Below are 27,228 nucleotides of genomic sequence, written 5' to 3'. Positions count from 1 at the left end.
AATTGTGGAAGGTGACGGCCAGGCAAGGCAGTGAATATTTGGCTGGCAAAACACTGGTTCACATGTGTAAACTGGAAGAGCCTGCTCAAGTTCTTCCATCAGAAACATGGAGGTTATGTCACCTCGAAATGAGATGGAAATCTGTGAGGTTGGTTCGACAGAATACCCACTATTTCATCGTAGAACTCTGCTTAACTCTTTTTAGTTCAAAATGATTTTATTGAAATTTTTGAGACAAAAGAAATAAACAAGAACAGTACATAACAAAAAATTAAAGCAGATAAGCGTAAATGATGAAAATAATAACAAGAACTATGGTTCCTAGGTAAATTTGCAGTAGTGAGGTAATATAAATTTTATGGTCATGTTGTGTTCCCTAGCGAGTACCCCACCGACTCCATGTACGAGTTAAAAGTGCATGTAACTTCCCTCCTGTACCAGCTATGAAGACGCAAATACATTTGCGTCCAACGTTAACTTGTCCTCTTTCAGACCCACCATGAATGGGTTTGATGGTCCGTTCCTAAGTATGCTATGCCAACGTCTTTTTGAAGTGTACTCCTACGTTTTTCAGCCTGGCTGAAAGTAGGCCCTGAATCTCTGCCACCGAGCCTCTTTTCTGGCTTCTGACTGCGAGGGCCTCTGCCCAAGCAGCCCCCGTACCCGTGAACTCTGACTTACTTCTAGCGCGGCCCTCCGTGCTCAGCTCAGCCTGCTGCCTGCCAAGATTGACTATAATCTTCGAGTTATCTGTTTTCCTCCCCGAAGATACATTCCAGCCTGCTAGCTTCAGTAAACATCCTTCCTCAGCTACAGGGCTAAAGGGCCGACCTGTCTTTATGCAAGTAATTCATAGCCTCTGTTGCCATGCTTCCATGGAAGGCCCCATGCCCCCACGCTTCTCATACAGACACTCAGGCGCTTATACACGCACTCACAGCAAGTATAGAATAGCTTCTGCTCTAGAGACCTTTCTGCCCAGATAGCTTAGTTCCTAAACATCAGATATCAGATATGATAGAAGCACAAGTTGATCTGACATGCCAGACTTCTGTCTCTTTCCGCCAGTGTAAATGTCAAGTCCCCTGCACCCCGTCTATCACACGTCATGCAGCTGCGCGCGCATCCAAGCTTCCGATTTCTGCTGACATTGCAACATTCTGTTAGCACCACCCCTTGGTGCCACCCACTTGCGTCACCTATCAGTGACGTTTCTAGCACACACCCTAGTTCACGCCTAGTTTACGCCTCTTGATGATGTACTAGCACCACGTGTATACTGTTATCTTGTCTTCTCTCAACTGTTACGCCTCTTACATTGAACATTATGATGTAAATCAAGTATATAAGCTATATATTGTCAATAAACGACGGCGCGCTCATCTATCCCTTCTGACATCCTGTGTGGTGGTCAGAACATGATATCCTGATTCCTTTATGAGGAATAAAACCCTTAGAAACTCTTACACCACGGACTCTGTTTTCCTTCATTTCGATTGAGTTATTATTATTTAAGTACTTATCTGCATAGAAATTAAGAGAGTAAATTAATTATTTACATCAGTAGAGACAATCAGTAACAAATAATCGTATAAGAAGAGGAAGGGAAAAAGGGGAGGAGGAGAGGGAGGGGAGTAAACATATCATGGCATCGTAAAATCATACCATACAGAGTTACAAAGCAATTGAGTACATAAAATACAGAAATACAAAAAAGGTGATAATGAAAGTCAAAATAGTCCTTAATATACAAAGAAAACTATTTAACAATATCATTTCATAACATATGAATCAATAGGTGACCAAAAAGATTGAAATGATTGTGAATTGTGATTAACACCTTTAAGTGATAGCTGAGCACCTTTCCTTGTAAAGGTAATCCATGACCACCAAGCGTGGACCGAAAGAGAAGAAGCATCTTTCCAACAAAAAGTAATAGATTTTAAGGCAGCTGTTACCAAAAAATTAAATAACTTAGCCCTTGACTCACAAAGAGGATGAGAAAGGGCAACCGATTTGCATATTAACAGGAGATATGTAATATCATCTTGCAAAGATAAAATATTCAGAATGATAGGCCAGACTTCCAACCAGAATTTCTTAATAACTGGACAATCAAATAACATATGGCGAAGTGAACCAGAACAAGAATTGCAGTACCAATATAGATCAGACGGTAACAGTTTAGCATTATATAATCGCAATGGTGTCCATAGAGTGTTGAACAAAATATACGCATTAGTTTGATAGAGAGACACTGGGAGCCATCCAGATATGCTGTTGAGCCATACAGAAGACCAGGAGTCATCTGATAATGATATGGAAAGTTCATTATTCCAAAAAGAGGCAATAAAACCAACATTGGAGCCCTGAGAGATGGCAATTTTTTTTAATAAAAGATAGAGACAGCTTTGGAGGCTGATGTAACAGCTGTAAGGTAAATAAATAAATCATTGGTGGTAGATGAGGGGATACCATTTGGAAAGGAATCTAGAATTGAATTGCATAAGGATTGATATTTAGGGAAATATGAAGCCGGGATTTTAAATTTTAATTGGAATTGCTCAAAGGGAATAAAGGCAGTTCCATCAAAAACATCTTTGTGATATAAAACACCTTTTGAAATCCATGAGGACCAGAAGTTAATGTTTCGGTTCAGTTTAAGTAAAGCACTGTGCCATAAAGACAGGTGGACTGTAGAAAGTAAGGGTAAGTCAAAATTAGAATCCAAATCATTAATGATTAATCTCGAGGATTTCATTATAGATGATCGATGAACAACCTTGGAACCAGAAGACATCGATATCAGAGAAGGCAGAGAAAAGGGTCGAACAATTGAGGATTCCAATTCAAACCAAGTTGGAGGTCTGACAACCGGAGAATTAGTAAACCATAAGGAACTTTGTTTTAAAATAAAAGCTTTATGATACAGGTGAAAGTCTGGGAGTGCAAAACCAGCCTGAAACTTAGGGAGTTTTAATTTTCTGTAAGCAATACGAGGAACTTTGCTTGACCAAAGGAATTTAGATAGCAATTTGTCTACATCCTTAAAGAATTTGAGGGGAAATTGAGTGGGAATCATAGTCAAGGAGTAAAAAATTTTAGGAGCAATGTTCATTTTTATAGATTCCATTCTTCCCCACCAGGAGAGATGATGGGAAGACCACTTGGATGTTTTATTTTTAATATACTCAACTATGAATTCGCTATTTATTGTCAAAGTAGCAGGCAACGATGATGCAAATAAAATTCCTAAGTATTTAAGCTTATTTTTTTGCCAAATAATATCTGGGTTTGGTAACATATCTGGAGTACAAAAAGCATTTAAAGGAAAAAATTCTGTCTTACTTACATTCAATTTGTAACCAGAAACCATAGAGTATTTTGTAATAATGTCTAATAGGGAAGGAACAGAAGAAATAGGATTACTAATAAACAATAAAACATAATCAGCATATGCTAAAGTTTTAACCATAACATCATTGATCACACTACTCTGAATATTATCGCAGTGACGGATATAATTAAGAAAAGGTTCAATTCCTAACAAAAATAATAGTGGGGAAAGGGGACAACCCTGCCTAGTACCTCTAAAAAGGGAAAACTGAGTGAAAATTTGACCATTAATAAACAAACGAGCAGTAGGAGCAAAATACAAGGCAGAAATCATACGAATAAAAGGGGCACCAAAGTTAAAGGACAATAAAGTTTTAAATAAAAACTGCCAATGAATTTTGCCAAATGCTTTTTCAGCATCAAGAGCCATAACTCCTGCAGGAGAAGAGAGAGATGGGCTTTGCTCAATAATGTGTAACAATGTTCTGGTGTTGTTAGCAGAGAACCTAGTTTTCATAAAACCAGATTGATCTGGGTGAATAATGGAGTGAAGGACAGGAGCTAATCTAGAGGCAAGGATTTTAGCATACAACTTACAGTCTTGATTTATTAGGGAGATGGGATGATAATTAGAGACCAGGGTAGGGTCTTTATCGGGTTTGGGCAGTACAATGATTAAAGCGTCCGCAAAGGAACCAGAAATGCTACCGGAGGAACTAAAATGGGAAAATATCTCACTCAAATAGGGCAAAAGGAGAGACTGAAATTCTTTATAAAATTCAACTGGGATACCATCCGGACCTGGGGATTTATTCTTATGGAGCGATTTGATGGCAAGCAAAATTTCGTCACAAGTAATAGGGGAATCTAAACTAAGTCTATCTGATGGAGAAATTTGAGGTAGAGTACACCTATTCAAAAAGGATTCAATTAAAAGTTCATCACAGGGATCAGGTTTACTATATAGGGAAGAGTAAAAATGCTAAGATTCTTGAACAATATCATTATGGGAGATAGCCACCTGTCCCTGGGAACCACGAATCGAGGTTATTTGAGTCTTATTCCTCTTGATCCGCAAATAGTTTGCAAGGAGTTTCCCAGACCTATTAGTATTAAGACGAAATTTAGCATTGGAATTAGCGAGTTGGATCCCTGCTCTAGTACTAAGTATAGCATTAAATTCATAATGAAGTTTTTGTAATTTAAGTTTATATTGAGGGTCATTAGAGGAAATAAATAAACGTTCAAATTTAGCAATTTGTTTTTTTAAATGTTTAACATTAGAGTTACATTTTTTGTTCTCATGGGCCATGATTGAAATAGTGGCACCTCTAATGTAGGCCTTAAATGCATCCCATCTATTGATAATTGACGATGAATCTTCAGGGTTGAACAAAAAATAGTCTTGAATAGCCTGTAGTAATTTGGGTTTATGTGTGTCATTAAGTACAATGCTCATGTTCATACGCCACCTATTTTGTTTGGTAAAAGGAGAAGAGATATTTAAAACAAACTAAATTAGAGCATGGTCAGAAATATCAATATTACCTATCAGAGGATTGGTGGCTGATGGAAGTAAAGAGGGAGAAATCAGAAAATAATCAATCCTCGAATGGGAGTTATGGGGATTATAAAAAAATGAAAAACATTTATCAGTGGGGAAATGCAATCTCCAAATATCAGCCAATTTGGTTGTGTGAAGAAAAGATTTAAAGGCATGGAATACTTTAGGAGGACGGAATTTTGCAGAAGAGAGTCTATCTAACAATGGATCAATAAATACATTAAAATCCCCTCCAACAATCAAAGGAGCCTGCCCCAACTTCAAAACTTCTGTAGTTATAGTAGACCAAAACAAAGGGTCATCAGCTGTAGGGCCATAAATATTAAGCAGATAGAATATTGAATCATGAAGTTTAACCTTAACTATAGCATATCTACCTTCTGTATCGGTAAACTTACTAAGAATCTGGCAATTCAGCCTTTTAGCAAAGATAATTGCAACACCATTTTTCTTTCCTTGCACAGGAGAGGACACAATATCATCTACCCACTTTTTTTTCATATAATGTAGAATGTTGTCATCAATATGCGTTTCTTGGAGAAAGCAAATGTCCGCTCTACAAGCACCCAGGTAATCTAAAATTTTAATGCGTTTAACTGGATGTCTAAGACCCTTAACGTTAAGGGAGACAATTTTAATATTATGAGAACTAGCCATTATGAATTAGAAGGAAACACAGAAAGAAAGATTGCAAGAAAGCGAATGGGAGAAACAGCCATGGATAAAGAGTAACTCTATGTAGGTAGCAAGAAAAGAAAGGACACAAAAGGAAGATGCAGGAAAGGAAAGAAACAGAACAAACAAGATACAGAATTAAGAACATAGAGAGGCACACCCATTCCTCAAGCATGGCCAAGAACCGTTGGAGCCCATAAATAGATAGTCATTAAATGCCAGGGAAGATCAAACTACAATATTCAAGTAACAGCATCCTGAGTTTCCATCTACGGTGAAGCTTGTTGTTCCAGGAATAGTCTTAAATCTTCAGGACGATGAAAAGATTTAGAGAAAGTGTCTTTCCAGACTTTCATCATAGAAGGATCAAACAGACCATATTTGAAACCAAGGCTTCTCATTTGTGGACGAAAAGAAGAAAATTCTTTGCGGATAGCAACCTTTTCCTTTGCAAAGTCTTGATGAATAAAGATTTTGAAGCCATTCACCAAGAGAGAAGGAATATCTCTAGCAGCTTTCCTGATAAGAACCAGATGATGGTGTCGCAAAACCTTAAAAATCATTTGCCTAGGTTTGGTGTGGCGAGGATTTCTATGGGAAGGAATTCTATGTGCCTTGTCCACTTCAAACTTTTTGGAAAATGTAATATTTAGAAGACCAGGAAGCAAGGATTCTAGGTATAAGTGACAGTCAGATCCTTCAACCTCTTCAGGAAGACTGAAAATACGGAGATTGTAATGCCGATTACGGTTTTCCAATTCCAGCAGCTGAGTATGCATTGGTACTATTTGCTGCATCAAAGGTGTAAAAGAGTCCAATTTATTTTTGTTATCCTGAATTTTGATAGTATTATCAGACACTTTCATGGACATGGAAGCCATATCTTTGCGAATATTTTTCATTTCAATTGCAATAGTGTCAGTGTTCAGTCGCAGCGCTTTACTTTCTTCTAAAATTAATGTGAGGGAAGGTTCAGAAGATTCAACAACCTTAGATTTATTTGGGGGAGGCGATACTTGCTGTTTCCTCTTATTAGTGGCAGAATTCTTATTATCCATCTTGAGGTGAATTAATAACCCAAAGTGTCAAATAAATGCAGGAAAAAGAAAAGCACCTCAAAATTTTAATAAATATTAGGGAAAAAAGATGTAAAATTCCCAAAAGCTCTCCAGAAACAGCAGTGCAGTAGTTAACAGGGTCGTGGCGTGGCTAGGCCCAAGCCCGGCCCTCTCTTTCTGAGCACCCCACCCCCTGTGAGGAGGAAGCCGGCAGAGGCTGGGACCGAGGCAGGGAGAGGAACCAGAGGGCCAGCAGGAGCACTTCCCATGAAGAAATCGCCCAGAAAAACGAGCAGAAGGTAGGCAATACGTTTATCTTACTAGCGCTGCGCTGTTATTGAGGTCCCTGACAGGAATTCGTCGTATTTCGGCTGATTAGGCCGATTACTTCACCGAGCTCCGGTGGCGGCGGCCATATTGGTCGACGCGCTCGCGCAACTCCACTCTGCTTAACTCTTAATCACACGTTTGACTTAGCACTATAGTTGTACACTTTCACTGAGGAAAACTTTGCTGCTTGAACAAGGAAGATAAAAAAACACAACCGAAACGTAGATAACTGTGGTTCAGACGGGGCCTTAAGGAAGCTCAGCCAAAGCTCGCACCATGGCTCAAGGTTCTATGGGTTAGGTGTGCATTGCATTTTCCAGTTGCAAACGGCCCGATTTTCTGAATTGAGCCATTTGCGACTGGAAAATTGCTTTTTCAAATATACAAAATGCAATTCGGTAACTTGTTACTGAATCACATTTTGCATTTGCGATTTGGTATTTGGAAGGAGTGTGTTTAGGGCGTCTCTTCCAAATATCAAATCAGTATTGTATGTATTATTGTTTTTGAACCAAATTCAGATCACAAAGCAGTAATACTTTAACACAAGTTTAAAATTAGTAGTAACCACACACTGGAAGGGATCCCCAAGGGACCCCTTCCTTTTGAGAAACTAAATAGACCACTACCTACTCTTAAAAAATTAAGGGGTATATTATCAAGGATGGGCGATACATTATCGCCGCTTTTATCGGCAGGAAACTGCCGATAAAGCGGCGATAATGGGCTTGATAATATGCTCCATGGAATTCCAATCGAAGCCCATGTTAGATGTTTTCACATTTAACATGGGCTTCGATTCGAATTCCATAGAGCATATTATCAAGCCCATTATCGCCGCTTTATCGGCAGTTTCCTGCCGATAAAAGCGGCGATAATGTATCGCCCGTCCTTGATAATATGGCCCTAAATTTCAAGGTTCACTTTTGAATTTTCAAACTCATACCATTTTCTTGTAAGGTAAATGGGCTGTGTTTTTTGTTTAAAAAAAAAAAAGATTGCTTTATTAAAAAGCAATCACAAACATGGTGGTCTGCGTGTCACCATCCCTGTTATGGCTGTCATTCCTAATGGGTCACAAACTGCGACCTACCTCATAAATATTCACAAGGTAGGTCGTTTTGCGACCCACAAGAAATTCCTAAATGAAACTCAATGAGTTTCCTACATTAGGAATGCCGATTTGGTTTTCCTATTGTGTGCATGGCTGGCCCTGTATGTTTAAGAATAATTAAAGGTCTGTCTGCTGAGCAGAGCGCTTTATCTGGGGACCCCAAAAAGGCTTGGGGCCATGGCCTGACATCCACTTTGCCCATGCCCTAAAATGTCTCTGATTACCAACACATAAAAAATAAAGGGAGGTGTCATGAAAGTGGCTCTGAATGAAACATAGCACATTCATTTATTTTATCTGGCCCGAAATGTGACTGACTCAACTGACGGTTTTCTGAGGCAACCGCCTGCCTAGAATTCTCCTTGTTCCCGTGTAGCTCAGTATGCCAAACACATTTACTTGTGTTTCGTGGACATGTGTTCCTCGCATCGAAAGTCAGGGCTAAATTAAATGAACAAGTTACTGTTACCGAATTACAATCGGCAAGCCTCAGTCCTGATCAGATCTTGAGGTTTCGAAAAAAGACATTTTCAGCACAGCTCGGAAATGTTAGCAACATGTACGAGCTGAAAATATCTCACACTGTGGGCGGCCTACAATAATTATCTGCTCATTATTTCAAGAACTCATAATCAATGTGTGTAAGTAAAAGCACAATGGGTGTCATAAACACATTCGCGTTACTGAGATTAAGCAACAGTAATGAGAGAGGTTGCGAGATACTTCTAGCAAGCTTGGTTGTTAATGTCACAAACCACAACACCAGAGGGCTGCGAGTGGCACTTATGGCCCTCAGTCCTGCTATCAAAGTCACTCGAATGAGTCAGGACTCAGGGGCATCTAAAAGAATTAAGGGCTAGATGTACAAAACATTTTTGCAATAGGAGACGGCCCAATTCACAAAATGCGAACGCAAAAACATGTTTTGTGATGTAGGTCCAGATATACAAAGCTTTTTTTGCTTGCAAATGGCCCGATCCACACAATCGGTCCATTTGCAACCAGAACAAAATCATTTTCTGATATACTAGACCCTGTTTGCGAATCGGTGTTAGGAAAGGGCATGTTTAAGGCAGGCATCCTTCCCTATTACCGAATCGCAGTGGTATGCAAGAATGTTTTGTGAGTAAAACGCAGTCACAAAACACTTGCATTTTACCACCAACTTACACTTGCATTTTACCACCAACTTAAAGTTGGTGGTAAAATGCAATTGTGCGTCTGCAAATGGGAAGTGATCCCCAAGGGACCCCTTTTGCTTTGTGTATGGTAGTAAAAAAAAAAATCAGAGCAGACTGTGGTCTCATGGACCACTGCCTGCCCTTAAAAAATGTAAAGAACATTTTAGATTTTTCTTTTTTAAATGCACCCATTTTGCTTTAAGGTAAATGGTTTGCTGTACTTAAAAGCAATAACGGACATGGTGGTCTGCTGACCCCAGCAGGTCACCATCCCAGTGATTTTAGCGATTCCCAATGGGTCTTAAATTGAGACCTACCTCATTAATATTCATGAGGTTGGTTGATTCGTGACCCACCAGGAGTCGCTAAATGAAACTCATGTACTTTCATACATTAGGAATAGAAATGACCTATTTACGATATGTAGAAAATCGCAGTTAGATAATCTCTATTTTCAATATTGATATATGTGGCCCACAGAAAGACCAAATTGTGATTCAATAACCGATTACGAATTGCAATTTAGGTTTGCAATTCCATATTTGGAGAGGCGTCCTTTCAAAATACCAATGTGCATTGGTGTGAACAAATGTTTTGCAACTGAAATGCGGTTGTGAAAACATTCGCACTTTACCACCAACTCAAATTTGATGGTAAACCAATTCACAATTGGGAAGGTGGACCCAGGAGAATGGTTTAATAAATATTTTTTAAGATTAGGCAGTGATCCCACAGATCACTGCCTACTCTTAAAAAATATTATTGCTTTATTTAAAAGCAATAACAGACAGGTGGTCTGCTGACTCCAACAGCCGCCAACCCTGTGATGGTAGCGAATCATAGTGGGTCACAAATTGTGATCTACCTCAATAGTATTTAGATGTAAGTCTATTTGCGACCCTCTACAAAATGCTAATGAAACTCTGAAGAGTTTCATGCATTACGAATAGCGATTTCCTTATTGAGAGTTGCAAAAAATGTACAATTAGGAAATCAATATTCCTAACTATCGTACATGTAGCCTATATTGTTTTCAATATCGTTTTCCTTTATTGTGCTTTAAATGTGGGTAATGTGTGGGAGTTTAGTACAGACATTTTACAGAAAACTTTTGTTTTTCTTTTTCATCACCAAGCATCATCCATATAAAAAGTTTCTTTTAGATCGAAACTGGACCTCACATATGAAAAATGGGAGAGGGTCACAGAGACTACTTGCAATATTATTAGTGAGCTGCTGATATATTACACTACGGAAAATATATTACAATCCCTGAATGTTAGATCGAAATACATTTAGTATATGTACCAGTGTGTCTGGGCACTGTCAATGACCTGGCCAAAGAGAGCATAAAATAGCTGTAATTGGATCATAAATTCAAAGCTGTTTCAAACAGAGGCCCCCTAAAACTAGTGTGACCCAGGGCCCCCAAAACCCTTAAGATGTCCCTGTTGCTTATTCTGCACAGTGTGTCCCCCATAGGCTGCTTCTGAGAGCCTCAGAATGAAAAGAACATAATCAAATAGAAAATGTTATGACATGGAAGGTAGTACGCAAAGATAAAACAACTAGTGGCAAAGTCAATAGGTCTTGCCATTTGAGCCTACTGGCTTTGCCAACGCTGTTTGCCGATGCTGTTCAGCATTTGGAAAAAGAAAAGAATAACAGGTGCAATGACACTGCCAATGTAAATAACAGATTGTCTCATTCTATAGTCACATGTGTGACCACACAAGCACACACCTACAAAATGACCTTGGCATCATTCTCTTTATTTGCATTGATCGATCTAAGTAGGAAGACGGTCCTTACGGCCACATGTATCAAGGTTTTTTCAGATCGCAAAGGGGTTGATTCATAGAATCAGCCCATTTAAGACAGTAAAAAAAGCATTTTGATATGTATCAAACCCAAACTGCGATTCAGTGGCACGTTACTGAATCGCAATTTTGGTTTGCAACCAAATACCCATTCAGGTTTTTGAAGGGGTGTCTCTTCTAAATACCGAATTGAAATGGTATTTATTACATTTTTGCCAGCGAATTCCGATTGCAAAACATTAATAATTTATCAACTACCAAAGTGTAGTGGTAATGATTTCTCAAATGTGCAGAGGTCTCATCAGGACCACTTTCCATTTGTGAATGTAAAATAAAGTTTTCTTATATGAAGAAATTCACAGGTGTTTTTGTTTTCATGTGCTTGTTTTTCACTATTTTCAAATTTCAATCTAAATAGAATTTAATTGACAACAAAAATGCATTTAGTTGGCTTTTCTATTGTGAATTATTGTGAAGATATGAATTTTTTAAGAAATACCACTTTATAGTGCTTAAAAGCCTATAGTGCCACTCGGGGACATCTGGTCGCGCTTTACAGAGACAAAGTCAGGCCAATTGTGATGGAGCCCTGGCCGGCTGCACTAAGTGGGAGGCCCTGATCAAAACTTTACCTTCACACTTAAAAACTTGTCTGGAGCTTTTTCTTCCTACCCCTCACCAGGCTGCTCACCAGGCCAGATTCTGAGAAGGTATGCCAGCTTGAGTTTCTTCGATGCCCGGTCAAATATTGGAAGTTGGAGTTCTGAAGCTTTTCAGCTGGAAGAACTAGCAGTCCAGGCCGTGTCGTGGTTGAATAGGGCCGGCTTGGCTTTCCAGGTCCAGCCAGTCAGCTTCTGTAAATGTTTCCCAAAAGTTCTCCAAACCTCAGGAGGTGCTTCCTGAAGTTCTTCTAGTGTGTTCAAAGTGTCCAAAACACAAATGTAAGCGTCCAGAATCTGCTGAATGGTACTTGAAAGGTTGGTACCACAATTCCCACAGTGCACCTGGACAAATCCCTAAAAGTCCACTGGATGCAGTCCAGGCTGGGGACTCTTGGTGGAGATGGTGCAGATAAGATCTGTTAACCTGTAGCTTGCAAGGAGTCCACACTTTAATAATTTTGAATCAAGGCACATCCACAGGATAGTAGTTTCAGATAGTGTGGCAGACGGACACAGTCAGTCAGAATGCAAGGCTTGGTATTTTAGTAGAACAGTAATTCTCCGTCTCTTAGTTTAAAGAAGCAGATCTGAGAGGCTCTGTGCCTCTTGCATATTTATTTAGTCTTCACTGGGGTCTATTAGGGTAGGACTCCTGTCCAATGCAGTGCAAGGCAATACCCCAGAGCATGACAACTTCCTCCAAGGTGTGGCATATTCTTGTCTCAGAAAGCACAATTATTCCAAAATTCATGATGGCTGAAATCTCAGCAGAGGAGCAAGAACTAGCTAAACCAACTATCCAGTGTTGCTCATTTCCATAGCTCTCCTCCTCCTAACATCTGCAGATTCTTTCCTTAAGCCTGCTATCTGGCTGGGCCAGAGTGGATGGGGTAGGTAGGCCTGGCATTCCCTGCATGTTCTGTTCCTACTTTGAAGCCTCATGCTTTGCGACCCCTCGCCTCTGCTCTGGCACACCTGTGTAGCACTTCATCAAAGCGGCCTGGCTAATCCTGTTAACTCTGACCAGTCAGGGAAGACTGCAGGAAGGCTGCATTTTAGCTTACAGACAAGAACGTCTTATAACTTCTTTCCTGTACAATTTAGGATAAGTTCAGCAATGGCAAGTCTTTAAATGATATTTACTCAATTCCTTGCAATATCTATGTGTCCATAAATTATTGCAATGATATCCTATGTGGCTAGGTTTCTACAATGGGGAAGATTAAATGTGCAATTTCTCCATCACCAGGGCATACAAAACCTCTTTTTAAAGGCCCTGCTTATAGTTACATGACCTCCACCTAGGGGAGACCGTGGGGGTCTTTAATGTGTAAAAGTAATGTGAATCCTCATCCCACAGCCCTCATAGCACCAAAGTCGATTTTGGGAGGGACTTTACTACAACGTGGGAAGTGAAATGCACACTTTCTTCATCTCCTGGCCATTTAAAACATCTTCTATGAGGACCCTGCTTACAATTTCATGACCCCCCCAGTCATAGGACACCTAGGAGAGACCCTTGGGGTAACTAATATGTAAGAATAATGTAGTTTACCACTTTTTAAGTGCCCCTGCCACCAAAGTCGAATTTGGGCAAAATGTATATCAAAAGCAATTCTGCAAATGCAACGAAAGCTGCTGGCCTCTAAACTGCCATGCCCTATTATATGCAGGGGACCTAAATGTAGTTCCAATCCCCTGCCCTATTATCTACTAGGGACGTATAGGGTAGGCCATGCCAATCATAGGTGTACCCTAACACATAGTGTACCCTAATGCATGTGTGTGTTTGTGTTTTAACTAAGCCTGGGCGGTGAACTCAGCTCGTGGAGTTTGCAGAGTTTTCCCCACTCCACGATACGTGGAGCTCGCGGAGTTCTGAAAAACTCCGCTCTGCGGAGCTGAGTTTTTTTCCTCACTCACGCTCATCAACATCAAGTTGGTGAGCAAGAGCAAGGAAAATCCACCTCCCATTGAGAATTTTCCTCCTCTCTGATTTCCCTCACTTGCGCTCGTCAACTTGACGTTGACAAGTGCGAGTGAGGGAAATCAGAGATTTCTCAATGCGAGTGGTCGGATTTCCTAAAGTGAGTGGCCCTGTATGCTCGCGACTGCTCGCATTGAGAAACCGTCCGTTCGCGTTGCGAAAGCTGCCGCTCAAGTAGAAAATCTACTCGAGAGGAAGAAAGGAAGCAGCACCCGCTTGCACTGTGTATGGTGCCATTCGCGATAATTTCAAATTTTTCTAATGCACTCCACCGCTGATGGAGCTCCACATAGCCTGGCAGAGTTTTTTTTTGTACTTTGCGGAGTTCCGCGTAGCGCAATTCCTCAAACTCCGCCCAGGCTTAGTTTTAACATAGCACTGGTTCTGGGCCTGACTAGCAGAGCCCAGGAGACCGTCAGCTACCACCAGTTCCTGTCAGCAATAAATGGGGGTGCACAAGGTGCATAGGATGACTTTGCATCCTCTGGCCATACCCTCATCCACACGTCACATCGGGGGCCCAGAGGAAATCTCTGCTGATGAGGTGAGGATTCAAAGTGGTAAGGATAAGTGTTGTTGGGCCCAACAACTAGCAGAGCCTCAGCACAAGGCATCTGAGCTCTGCACCATCTTGGCCACGCCCCTTGTATTTATGTTATTTACCAATTACTTATTTTTTTCTATTTGACAATTGTTGTAGGTTTGAATTTCATTGGTCAAAGTTTTACTTAGGAACTTTTTTAGGTATTATTCTTTTATGAAAGATGGTAATTAATATATGCATTTGTTTATATGCTCATTTAGAGTATATCTTAGTGCATTGTTCATTTTATGTGTTAGTACATTATTTCATGTGTATTTATTTTATGTTTATTAGTTAAAATGATGTTTAAGTTGTTGATATTTTCATTATTAACATTTTTGTTGATTTACATTTACTTTAACGTTTTCTCAATATCCAGACACTATATTTTTTTATCTCAATATTGGTTTGGTTCCAATATTTTTGTTACAACTATTTTTGAAGTCGATATTTTTATGTATTTCATAGGGTTTTTTGAAAAGTTGATGTTTTGTAATCTGCATTTTTAAAATGTTTTTTAGCATTGCAATACTTTTGTAGTCGATATTGCGACATACATTTGGGTAGCAGGACTGATATTGAGTAATGCACCAAATGGTAAAAAAAAATACAGGATCTTCAGACAACTTAGAAACGGGGCTAACCTTTGGTCAACAGAACGAGGCATCTTCGGCATTCACTGCCAATCACCAGCAGAAATTCCAACAGGTTGGTGGAATTTTCCTCTTCCTTTTTGTTGAAACTCGGAGACATTTTTGCCTGGTTAACCTCACCCTAATAATGAATTATGATACTACCTCTTAATCCCTCAACTGTAGTCAAGTAACACAACATCAACTCATTAACCTTCTTACTAAGATTTTACTCATTGCTTACTCGAGCAACATATTGGGAGTGATTAACTCTGGCCTTGCCCAGCGAGATGCATGGGCCCTAACTTCAAGGAGATATGGTCCCTCTATAAACTTTCATGCTCCATGCAGGCTTTGAGGAGTCTTTTCGAATAGGCTGTCTACATTCCGTAGTTCAGTCTTGAGGAAGACCCGCTGTGATGTTTATTTATCATATATATTTCAAGAGGATTGAGGACAGGGAGTGGGGGTACGACCATTGGTTCATCACCCGAGACGTACATAGTCTCTGTACCATCACAGACCAACAGCAAGGGCTAGTGGCATGTGCACACTATCTAAATACTAGACCCCTGAGATTTCAGGAACATAGCAAGATGTTTCTGCAGATGATAAAGTATTGTCTCAAAAACAACATCTTCATGTTCAATGGTACTCTTTATCGTCAAACCACCAGAACCGCAATGGGATCTTGCTTTGCTCCCAGCTTTGCCAACCTGTTCATGGGAAGCTGGGAAGAGGACATTTTGTCTGACCCTGAGTACCAGAATGACCTCACTCATGTTACGATGTGGCTATGCTATATCGACAACCTGTTTATCATCTGGTTGGGTCGCCAACACGAGGCCCAGTCATTCATTGACAAACTCAATGTCAATGACAGGAACATCCAACTGAGCGGCAACATAAGCAACAAAGAAACAGAACACTAAGATGTCAGGTTAGAGATCAAGCACCTTCGAGTTCACACATCTCTTTACAGGAAATCGACAGCAGGTAATAGTTTGCTCCATGCCCTCAGCAGCCATCCTGAGGCTCTCAAATGGAGCATCCCCTATGAGGAGCTGCTGAGTGTGAAGAGAAATTGCAACACTGATGAGGGATACCAACTTGGGAGCGACTGGATGGTTGAACGCTTCGGGAAGAGGGGGTATCCGAATTAGGTGCTCAAAAAAGCCAAGGAGAGGGCTGAAGCCATGAATAGATCTCTGACCATTGCTGACACACCTGATCCTGACACAAGTGGTGAAGGGGAAAACACTAGAATGATCATGACCTTCAGTTCAGATTCGAGAGGTATCAAATGCATCTTAACACAAAACTGGAGCATACTCAAAACTGACAGTATCATCTGCAATACTCTTCCAGACAGACCCAACATAACGTACAGGAGAGGCAAAAGTGTGAGGTACCGGATAGGACACAGTGATATCACCATTTATCCTGACAGAAACATACATAGCCTGCAGGGTTTCTTCCCTTGTGGGCACTGTAAAGCCTGTAAAAACAGCAAATTCTGTAGTCATGTAGAATATAATGGGGTGCGGAAAGAAATAACACAATTCCTCACATGCAGCTCCACTTTTGTCATTTATGCGATTGAATGCACCTGTAATCTCTGGTATATCAGATCTACCACACTGATGGCCAAGAAAGAGCATTACAGAGCTCTCATTCACTGTGACCAGAAATTCCCCGTAGCTTGACATTTTCAAGATAGACACTTTTCCATAACTACCAATCTATGCTTTCTCATCTTAGAACAGGTAAAAATGGGCCCGTAGGGGTAACAGGGTCCTTACCTGAGACAGAGGGAGTCCAAACATATCATCAATTTCCAAACCAAGACTCCTGGGGGACTCAACCAGGATGAAGAATTAGCTATACACCTGAAGGAGTAATGTTTCCTCACGTTGGACGTCAGGTCTTCCACATTTTGGGAAGAACTGTCCCTTTCCCTGCTCTACTCTCGTTTTGTTGTATGATTTTGCACTCCATGGTATAACGAACATGAATAGACGTCGGGCTTTGAACGTATGCTCCCTTGTACTGTTGACATTGTACTGAAATGCTGTTTTCTGTTCCTCTCTGATTTTCTCCCTCACAACAGTTGAACAGCTATATTGACTTTATCTGTTTACATAGATATAAAACTGTGTTTTGACGAGGTGGAAACTGGTATCCAGACTCTTTTTAATTTTAATTCTGTGTTCTTTCTGTTCTTGTCTCACACAGGAGGAAGGAAGGGGCCCACTCACCTGTAATCACCTGCATGGGCCGCCTACCCTTACTACCCTCCCAGTTCCATTTGGGCACTTCAGCACTTGAGAGAGACTGCACCCTGCATGTGTGCGTTGGATCGGTTGGGAACAGGGCTCTGTCTCCAACACTGAGCACAGTAGGACCTTTGTAATGAATAGAGTGTTTGAACTGTTTGCAATTTTTATACAGTCTTGGGGAACTAGCCTGATATTTAGTCAAGCACTGGGTTCTGTTCAGGGCACCTGTCCATTTGGCTCTCAGTATTACTGGAAATATTCCTATCTGGGATAACACGGTCCCTGACAACATTGCACTTTTGTTACACACCGCAAGGCACTAGTCTGTTCAGTAACCTGCACGTAAGCCGCCTATTGGCTACTTATTTTACAATAGGATGTCACTGTCCACTTGGACGACAATCCCCCGGCTATGCAGTATGATTCATATAATTTCACTTTCATTCTTACCAGTCTTCTTATATGGCATAAACCTAGACATTGACAAAAGGTTGTCCTGAAAAAATTAAATTGTGTTCGGACAAGGACATGCGTAATACCAGCATGTGCCGGGATTTGGCACGCGTTTTGTTTTGTTACATGCTGATAGACAGGCCCATGCTCTCCCTCTATTGAGGTTCGTCACACATGCATTCTAATATGTGGTTAATTTGTTTTACTGTCACATACAATATGCACTTTACATGTATTGGACATGCTTGCCACTATAACATGTCTGCCATGAAATTTGTTTTGTTTATGTCTGGAACTTTGACATTGATAACGTTTTGTTCCGACATTGCATCGCGCAATACCAGCTTGTCCCGAGACCAGGCACGCGTATATTTTTGTTACATGCTGAGAGGCGGGCCCATGCTCAATTGAGGTGTGTCATATATGCATATGTGGGTTTATTGATTTATCGCATGCAATATGTATTTTACGTGTATCGGACTAGCTTGCCACTACAACATGTCTGCTATTAACTATACATTGGTCCTTTTTCACTCTCTGCACTGCAGGCTAATAGAGTCACTCTGATTTGGTGTAAGTTGCATGTGATCAACGTTCTTTGGAATCTAAACGCATTGTGAAATAAATGGTGTATTGGCAAACTTGACGGAGTTGTGTGTTACTGAGAGCGCGCTGAAACACACTAAACTTTGGGAATTGAAATAGCCGGTGTCCTCCGTCGGGGTGTGCGCCACTCTCCTGCGGTCCCAGACCGTCCTGAAGGAGCGCTTCTGGTGGAAAAAAAAATATATATATATATTATTATATATTATTATATTATATAATCTTTCTCCGTTTGGCGGTTTCAAGCGCCGGAGCGGTAATTGGATATATATATATATATATATATATATATATATATATATATATATATATATATATATATATATATATATATATATATATATAAAGCTTTTCCAAGTGGATTTATTGCTCACGGGTCAACCAACAAAACTTTTCAGCTTCATGCATTCATCAACGGGACATGGAAAAGTTTGGGGAGAGGATGTAGCCTTACAGCTAGAGCGGTCGACCTTGAAGCTGAGGAACCGGGTTCAAGTCTCGGCAACGATGCTATGCATCCTGTGATTCTGGGCAAATCACGTAATCTACCGGTGCCTAACAAAAAATTAATGTGTCCTCATGTAATGAAACTGGTGCTCATTTAAAGCGCTCAAATACCCGATGTCTCGGGTCTAGTTCGCGCTATAAAAAACTCCTTAATAATGAAAGTTTGCATAGCACTCTCTTTCATAATCAACGATCATAGTGAAATTACAAAAACGTCCCCAGTGGGCCAGGGCAGAAGTAGTCAATTGATCACAATATTGTCATGGCATTGTGCTCATTCCAACATAAAAACAGTACTTTACACTCCAGCCCGAATGGTCATAGACATGGTAGGGTTACAATCAATTCATTGCTACTCTTACCTATTGTGTATCATAGTAAATCAAACCCCAGTGGGCAGTGAAACCAACCTCTACCGACACAATAGAGTTGTGAGATTCAGCTCCTGTCTCAACTGAAATAGAGGTAAAAAGTACCAAACTATATATATAAATATATTTAATTTATGTATGTTCTGATCATTATTCCTTATCACGCACATATTCACTTTATGTCACTTATCGCACCAAAGTCACTTTCCTTCTGTTTTTTGTTCTACCATTTGTGTATGTTGCAGCCATATATGAACCGAACTATTATAAATAATACATACATTTTTTGAAATATTAAATTTTGGTATGTTTTGATCTGTGCTTCGACTATTTTGTTTGATATACGTCAACACAGCGAGGCAGGGTCATTGACTGGACCTTTTAATATGTCTTGGGATGTTTCTTTCAGCCTATGTATGGGGCTAAAACTCTTAATCGAAACACAGGGATGGCCCAAACCAACATAGGTGGTATGCTGTTTCATAAAAAAAGATCACGTGGTTCAAGAGCTTGCCTCACAGGGCAGAGCCAGTACTCTGAAGGCATTTTTACTGGACACCCTTGGTCTGCCAATGGATTAGCTGGATGATTGTAAGGGAGGGTTATTGTACTGGTTGTCTTCCATCCCAGGATGCCGGCCAAGGGCCATTGATAGAGCATACCAGCAGGGTCTCAGGCATGTCTTTGTGACTGCTGTTGCCAGCGATTGGGAACAGAAGTTCCACCATCCAGGAAGTACCAGCAGTAGGTCATTTTCAAAGCAAGATGGCTTTAAGGTATTAACTCGAACTGTCCAGATGATGTGTAATTCCTGTGGGAGCGCCAACAAGCACCACATTAAGGGGCATATTATCAAGAAACTGAGTTAAAATGATTGCCGCTTTAGAGGCAGAAAACTGCAGCTAAAGCAGCAATAATGGGATTGATAATATGCCATTGAGAATTCCAATAGAAGCCCATGTTCTGGTGTCAACATGGGCTTCTACTGGAATTCTCAAGGGCATATTATCAAGCCCATTATCGCCGCTTTAGCAGCAGTTTTCTGGCGCTAAAGCGGCGATAATTTTAACTCCATGCTTGATAATATGCCCCTAACTTTCAAGTTCTGGGTGCCTAACGAATGTGGCGGGTCTATTTACCACTATATCACCCGGGTGATTCTGAATGCCCTGGTTTGGGCTACAGTAGGTTATGGATTGCAAGGTTAAGACAGACAGGCACCTAACAAATTATTACTTGGAGGACATGTTAAGCAGGCGTCTTCTCGCACTTTTGGCAAATGGATGGGCCAATGCATTTATGAACACTGTGATAGACAGAAAGATGTGGAAAGGAGGGTAATACAGTGTCCTTTTCGGGTCACTTGTTACAAGAACACTGCCCAAATGGCACAGTAACCCAGCTTGCAATACTCTAACACATTATCTTGGGGAGGGTGGGAGGGCCCGGGCCCGTGCCACCTAATGCTGATTGATCTTACCTGGGAGATTGAAATAGACTACTCCCCTGGGGCTATCACAGAGGATGTATCCTTATATAGAAATCACTGTAATCAACCATTCAAACACCTTTAGGGGGTCGATTGTGGAGGCCCCATCGAGGATCGTGGGTCCACTCTCCAATTAGAAGATTATGGTTCTGCACTTGGGGTGGTGTCTTGTGGACCCTACGATTATGAACATAAGATAATATAAATCGGGGGACGTTGCACTGAAGAGAAAACTAAAACAAAGTTGTGTGGTGGAACAACTGTGACATACCACTTCCCACTTTCGCCCCTGTTAACTACCCTCACAGTTTGAAGTATTTAGGAGCCCATTCACAAAGCCATTTCGGAGTACTTAGAAATGTACTATTGTAGTACTCAATTACTTAACTGCATTTGTGAATTGGCCACTAAAAGTTTAACTCTTTGTTATTAAAAGTACAAAAAGTGCACAGCTGTATATATTATTACTAACTGCATATGAACATGTTCTGAGTATTCTTAGAGTATTCCCACACACACAAACTTTCGTTGAATATGAATCCATCATTAGAAAGTTCTTGATATCCTTTATCGCTGATTTGATCCTTTCCTTTATGGCATTTATGTGCAGCTTATGAGATATGGATATTTTATTCAGCTTTGTAAAAAATGAAAATAATTGTCTTTTATCGGCTTTGAAAAAGTTCAGAGGGCGAAACAAGTGTGGGCTGTGATGAAAGAATTCATGTTTCTATCATAATCAATCAAAAACAAAGGAGAAAATGAAAGAAGAAGAAAATGAACTTACTAGGTGTTTGTTAGAGATTTTCTTTCTGTAACTTAGAGACGTGAAGTCATTTTGCAGTTTTGAGCTCTTTCATCCGTTGATCCTGTCTTGTACCAGTTTGAAGGCTGTCAGTCGCTAGAGTCTGCGCACTGGATTCAATGGCCCAGGTGTATTTGAATAGCCTGTTAATGTCAGTGTTACTGGGCACTTGTAAGTGCACGGCTACTCCCTGGAGTGTCCCGGCGCTGACCAAAGAGAACCAGTGACAGAACAGTACAGGCACCCACCTGACAGCTGATTTACTGTGAAAAAAGCCTGTAGGAGGAAGTATGGCACATGTGCCGCTGGTCTGGAGCGTGTACGTTGCTGTTCTGCCACCAGTACCACCATAATCTATGTGCGTTTGGTCAGGTGTGTGCTGCTCTGTGCGTGCACGCCTTCTGGACTCCCTGCACCCTCCAGCTAAGGCAGGAAGTACTGCAATTATAGATGTACCCGGTGCTGCCCCTCGAGATGTTGTCAGCGGGCATGGTTTGTTTCATGTGCCCTGGTCCTGCTCGCCCCTGCGTCAGGAGCTTGAGCTAGGACATGAGCTTGCTTTGCATGCAGATTTCCCTTCAATCTGGAGTGCGATCAAGAACTTGTCCACATGTGTCTAGCAACACTTGTGTAGTAGCAACAGATGATTCTTGTGAGTGGGCACAGGAAGGATGCTCCATGGTCTTCACTTGTTTCATTTGTGGGACTTGGCTTCAGAAGAGTGCGCCGTAGAGTGACACAGAAGATTGTAAGGGGTCTCGGTGTTGGTGTGTGCATGTGCGAAATACAGAAGAGGGTCGGTGTTGTGTTTCGTCACACGTGCACTTCTACGCCAGCACCATGAAATCCAGTGGGCTAATTTCACAGTATAACTCTGAATCAGTATTTACATACGCACGACCACTGGGTCATCATTAACACATGTTGGTGGAGCACTGATTGCTAGTGGAGAATGTGACACTGGAGGTCTGTGATATGCCAGCACTCTTTTTACAAGTGTGTGCTTCAGGGGACCTTACTGCCAGAATATGTGTGCACGCAAATGCAGAATGTTACTCATCTTAAGACTTCTATGCCCGCACAAACTTTACTTGGGGGTCCGTAAGGACATAGGACTGTTCGTGTTAAGGACATTTCAAGTAGTAGATTACATTTTTGTTCGTGTTTTTGCTTACCATAGTAGTACGTTAAGCATGAGGTTTTGACTGGAGCCTAATTTCAAGATGTTGTTGTGCTGTCACTTTATCTTCCATGGCTGTGGTATGGGTGCAGCTTTTCCTGATGCTGGAGGAACTCTAGTAATGTGGTCCTAAAGTATGTGGTCACGAAGAGGGGAGAGCAAACTTAAAACTTAAATCAGAAACATTTTCAAAGTTTTTACATTTCTCAAACCACGAAGATTTCCATATACGGCCATGGGAGTAAATTCTAGCATAAAAAAAGGGTTGTGGCAACATTTTCTCACAAAACTTTTTTTGCAAGAAAATGTACCTGCTAAAAGTCTTTTATTGGAGTGTTTCCACCAAACGAGTTTTTAAGAGATTGTTTCCTGCAACTGATTTTAAACTTTCAATCATTGTGAACTTTACAGGGTTTTGAAACAAACAAAAAAAAAGATTATCCAGATAATTGTTAAGGAAGTTTTGTGACCAGATGTACGACCCACCAATTCGCAAATTGCGTCACATTTGTGACTCACAAATTGGGATGCACAACAGTGTCTGAGACACTGTTTGCGATTCCCAATGGGGTCTCAAATGCATGCTGCATGTATATTAATGAGGCTGTCGTAATTTGCGACCCCATTGGCAATGACAGGCACTCCCAGGGATGATGGCCTGATGGGGTCATAGACCTCGATGTCTGGGAATGCTTTTATATAAAGTAATATTTTTTTAAATACAGCCCGTTTTCCTTAAAGGAAAATGGGCTGCATTTAAAAAATAAAAACATAGCTTTTCATTTCCATTTTTTAAGGGCAGGCAGTGGCCCTGGGACTGCTGCCTGCCCTTAAAAAATGTTTGGGCTTGCCTTTCTAAAGGGGATGGGGTCCCTTGGGGACCCCTTACCGTTTGCGAGTGCTTTATTGCCCTTCTGAGTAGGGTGGTTAACTGCAAGTGTTTTGCGACCGCAATTGCGGATGTTAAACATTCTTACATAGCTTTTGGGGTCACTATAAGGAAGGGAACACCCCTTCCTAACAGCAAATTGCTAAACCCTATTTTGTGAGTTGCAAATTGTTTGCGAGTCGCAAAATAGCGTTGGTACATGGGCCACGCGTTATTTGCGGTCGCAAACGGGCCTAAAACCTCTTTGCGACCGCAAAAGACTGCAGTACATTAGGCCCTTAGCAGCTTGCAAAAGCATGCACATTATAGTAAAAGATAGAATGTATTATTTAATGTTCTCTTTAGTTCATCATCGTGATTTGCGGAGTACATCCATGATTTTGCCGTGAAATGTTATGTTGTTTTAATTGTCCTGTTCGGCTGTTTGAGCTACTTGATATTTTTTTAATCTAAAGGTTGCTATGTGGCTTTAGAGCACGATAGTAGTGTGAGAGGCAGTCTTGTCATTGCTGCATAAGTCCTTCATTATAAGGCAGCGGTGTGTTGTGTTTTTGATTTTTCTGCTTTGAAACCTGTATGGGTGAAAACTATGAGCTTTGTGTAGTTTTTTATTCATTGTCTGCATCGTTTATGGGAGGGGTATTTGTGAGCTGGGTCTGTTTGTATATTTTTAATGTGAATGTAATGCATGCCATTCGATGTTTATGTACTGAGTTTTGCTCCTTTGCCGTGCATCTTTTTTTGATGTGTTGCGCGTGATCTGTAGAAAAAAAATCTTTTGGCGCCTCTCACTACCCTGCTTTTAACGCTCTGGGCTTCTTGTTCGTTATCTGTGCAGTGGTCGTGACTTGCTTAGCAGTCTCAGATGACACGTATTCTGTTTGATGACAAAGCCCTTTTTATTTCCAAATTCCCACTACTGTCACTCTCTTAGTATATCTGTCTGTGAGAAGCTCTCCTGAACAGTTACACAGAGTACACAAATCGAAAGTGGGAGTAAAGAACCTGTTTTACAACCCACTTTTATTGTTTTACAATCCCCTGCGACAACTGACCTCTGTGAGATCACTCACATCACGGACCCCCTTCTGGGCAACAACTCTGCTGGAATCACACGCCTCGCATTGCCTGAGTCCTCCCGCTGCCGCGCATAACATCAAAGGAGGCCGCCGAGTGGAGGACTCGGCTTCACAGGATTCCCTGCGGTGGCGCTTGCCTCGGCCGTCACCTTCGGCGCCTGGAGGCGCGATAAAGATGGGCGTCCCCCGCAACGCGGGACGCGAGCGGGACGCCGAGCATCGCCCGGGCCAAGGGCGGGCCCGTCCTATCCCGTCACAGACCGGAGGAGACTGGACTGGGCCCCCCCTCTAACGTCGCTTTGCATGAAAGGAAAATCTTCATATTCCCAAAACACTGCCATGTTAACCACTGCTAGTAGTTATCCTACAATTACATCATAAAGACATATAAGAACACTGTTGCCTAATACTTATACTCTTACCATTGATTAAGTTTTTTCCCCTAAATAAATGTCATCAAGGGGTTTCAGGAGTAAAACACTCTTAAATATGGCTAAAACTGTTGGTCCCATCGACCAATTTATTACTAAAGCAAATCAAACTATTGACCAGACTATAACTCTGCTAGATCGGCGAGTATCATACGAACTGGCACAAGCAAGACGTTCTTCTTTGGGTCCCTGTGCACTGGCTCAAACACCTCTGACTCAATTAGAGAAGGCAAATCCTTCCGAAACATCTGTTGATATTCATAGTATTCCAAATCTGGTTGATTTATCGGCGACTCTCTCACTATTGGATTCACAACTGTCTGAGGCACTTGAAAAAACACCAGATATCTTCCAAAATTCGATCCATCAGGACAATGTTTCTGATCAAAACGACAAAAGAGGTCAAAGGGAGGGAGCAATTCCAAAACAAAAGATTATAACCAACAAAACTTCAAAACCATAAAACCAATCCAACCACAACTAGTAATATGACCCAGGAACCAGAGAAAGGGAAGAAAATTAAAAGGGCACAATCAGAAAACTAACAACTCCAACAAAACAGGAGTTGACAGTCTTAACAATTTCCGTCTTACCGTTGTTGACCTCAGTCCCAATGAAAGCAATGACAATAACGCCAACAAGAAAGGTCATGAATTCGACATGGACAAAACATCTAAATTAGGCGATGACGATCTGATCGCACGGATTGCAGAGTTAATAAAGTATCATCTTCAGCCAATCCAAAGGAGTCTGGAAGTTATAGAAAAACAAATAGCAGTACTAACTGCCACTTTAAAAAATCCTGCAAACTCAAAGAACGCAGCACCGGCAATTGTGGGAGGATCTAAAACTGCCAAATCTATGTCAGAACAACCCCCAAACAATGGCATAAGCATAAGTAGTACGAGTACCACTAAGCCAGCAACAAGTAGTACCACCATCACTAAGCCAGGAATAATCGCCAAAAACATTGCTAAGGGCCCTGAAACTCCATCTCTGGAAACCAAGATCCTTCAGAATCCCCCAGAGAAAACTCTAGATACAAATAAAAATCCATCCCCAAGACCCAAGAAATAACCCCCCAAAACCACCCCCAACAGACACTTTTCATCATGAACAGTCACAACGAGATAACACACAGCGAGTACGGACAAAGAAGGGATGGACCAAGCCTATAAACCTCCCCCCTGAAGCAACTCCATTTGTAGTTATTCTGACGGGGGTGCCTGAACTAAACCACGAGACAGACGAACCTACATGGTCCCTACTAAACAAAGTTCGACACTGGCTGAACTGTAACAGACCAAACCCGCAAAATCTTGTGACCAGAATTACTACAGCACGACGGGTTCCATGGATAGGACATCAACAAAAAACAATCCAAGGTGACTGTGTGATAGTCAACCTTGAGAACCCTCGCGCAGTAGATTACATCTGTTCTTGGGACACAGGGGACAGGAACAGAGGTATAGATACCAAACGTCTATCCTTTTTCTACCCCCCAGTGTCTCACTATCTTGAAGCCCCAAACTGGTCCTCAAATTGGTCTTGGAATCGGGTAGAAAATGGGCATAGAGGGTGGAATCGGGGAGGATGGGGGTACGAAAACAGAGATGGTCCCGTCTGGAACAATAGTGAAATGAGAGCCCATTCACAACCACAAAGAGATTTCTGGGGAGGACTACCAACTTCCAACAGCTACAGCTGCTTAGAGATGGAAGACTGACCATCAGTGCAAGGGGACCATGATAAGATTGGTCTAACAGAGATAGGAGACATATCCACAAAAACATCAGAACAATGTAGGCATAACAGTTGGTTGGAAACAAATAGTACATTAGCCAAAAGAACTACAGGCATAAAAGACCCAATACTACATCAGACAATGGGAGGTCCAACACCTGAGAACCTCGAACAATTGGAGGTTTCTAAGTGTTCTGCCTCCTCAATACAAGACAGCCCAGACAAAGGGGGTATTAATCCAAATTTAGTCTTTGAACTAGAGTTAAGAAATCTTAACGAACCTAGAACTCAGGCCAAGAAGTCATTTATGAAAACTCCCGAACCAGAATTAAAGTTATTATTCTGGAATGTGGCAGGATTAGCCTCTAAATATTCAGAGACCAGTTTCCTCCACTTGGTAAACTCAAGTGGATTAATCTGTTTCCAGGAAACTTGGCTTAATGAACCCATACATTTT

The sequence above is a fragment of the Lissotriton vulgaris genome, chromosome 7 (assembly GCF_964263255.1).
Source record: "Lissotriton vulgaris chromosome 7, aLisVul1.2, whole genome shotgun sequence".
NCBI classification, from domain to species: domain Eukaryota; kingdom Metazoa; phylum Chordata; class Amphibia; order Caudata; family Salamandridae; genus Lissotriton; species Lissotriton vulgaris.
This window is presented reverse-complemented; position numbering follows the sequence as displayed.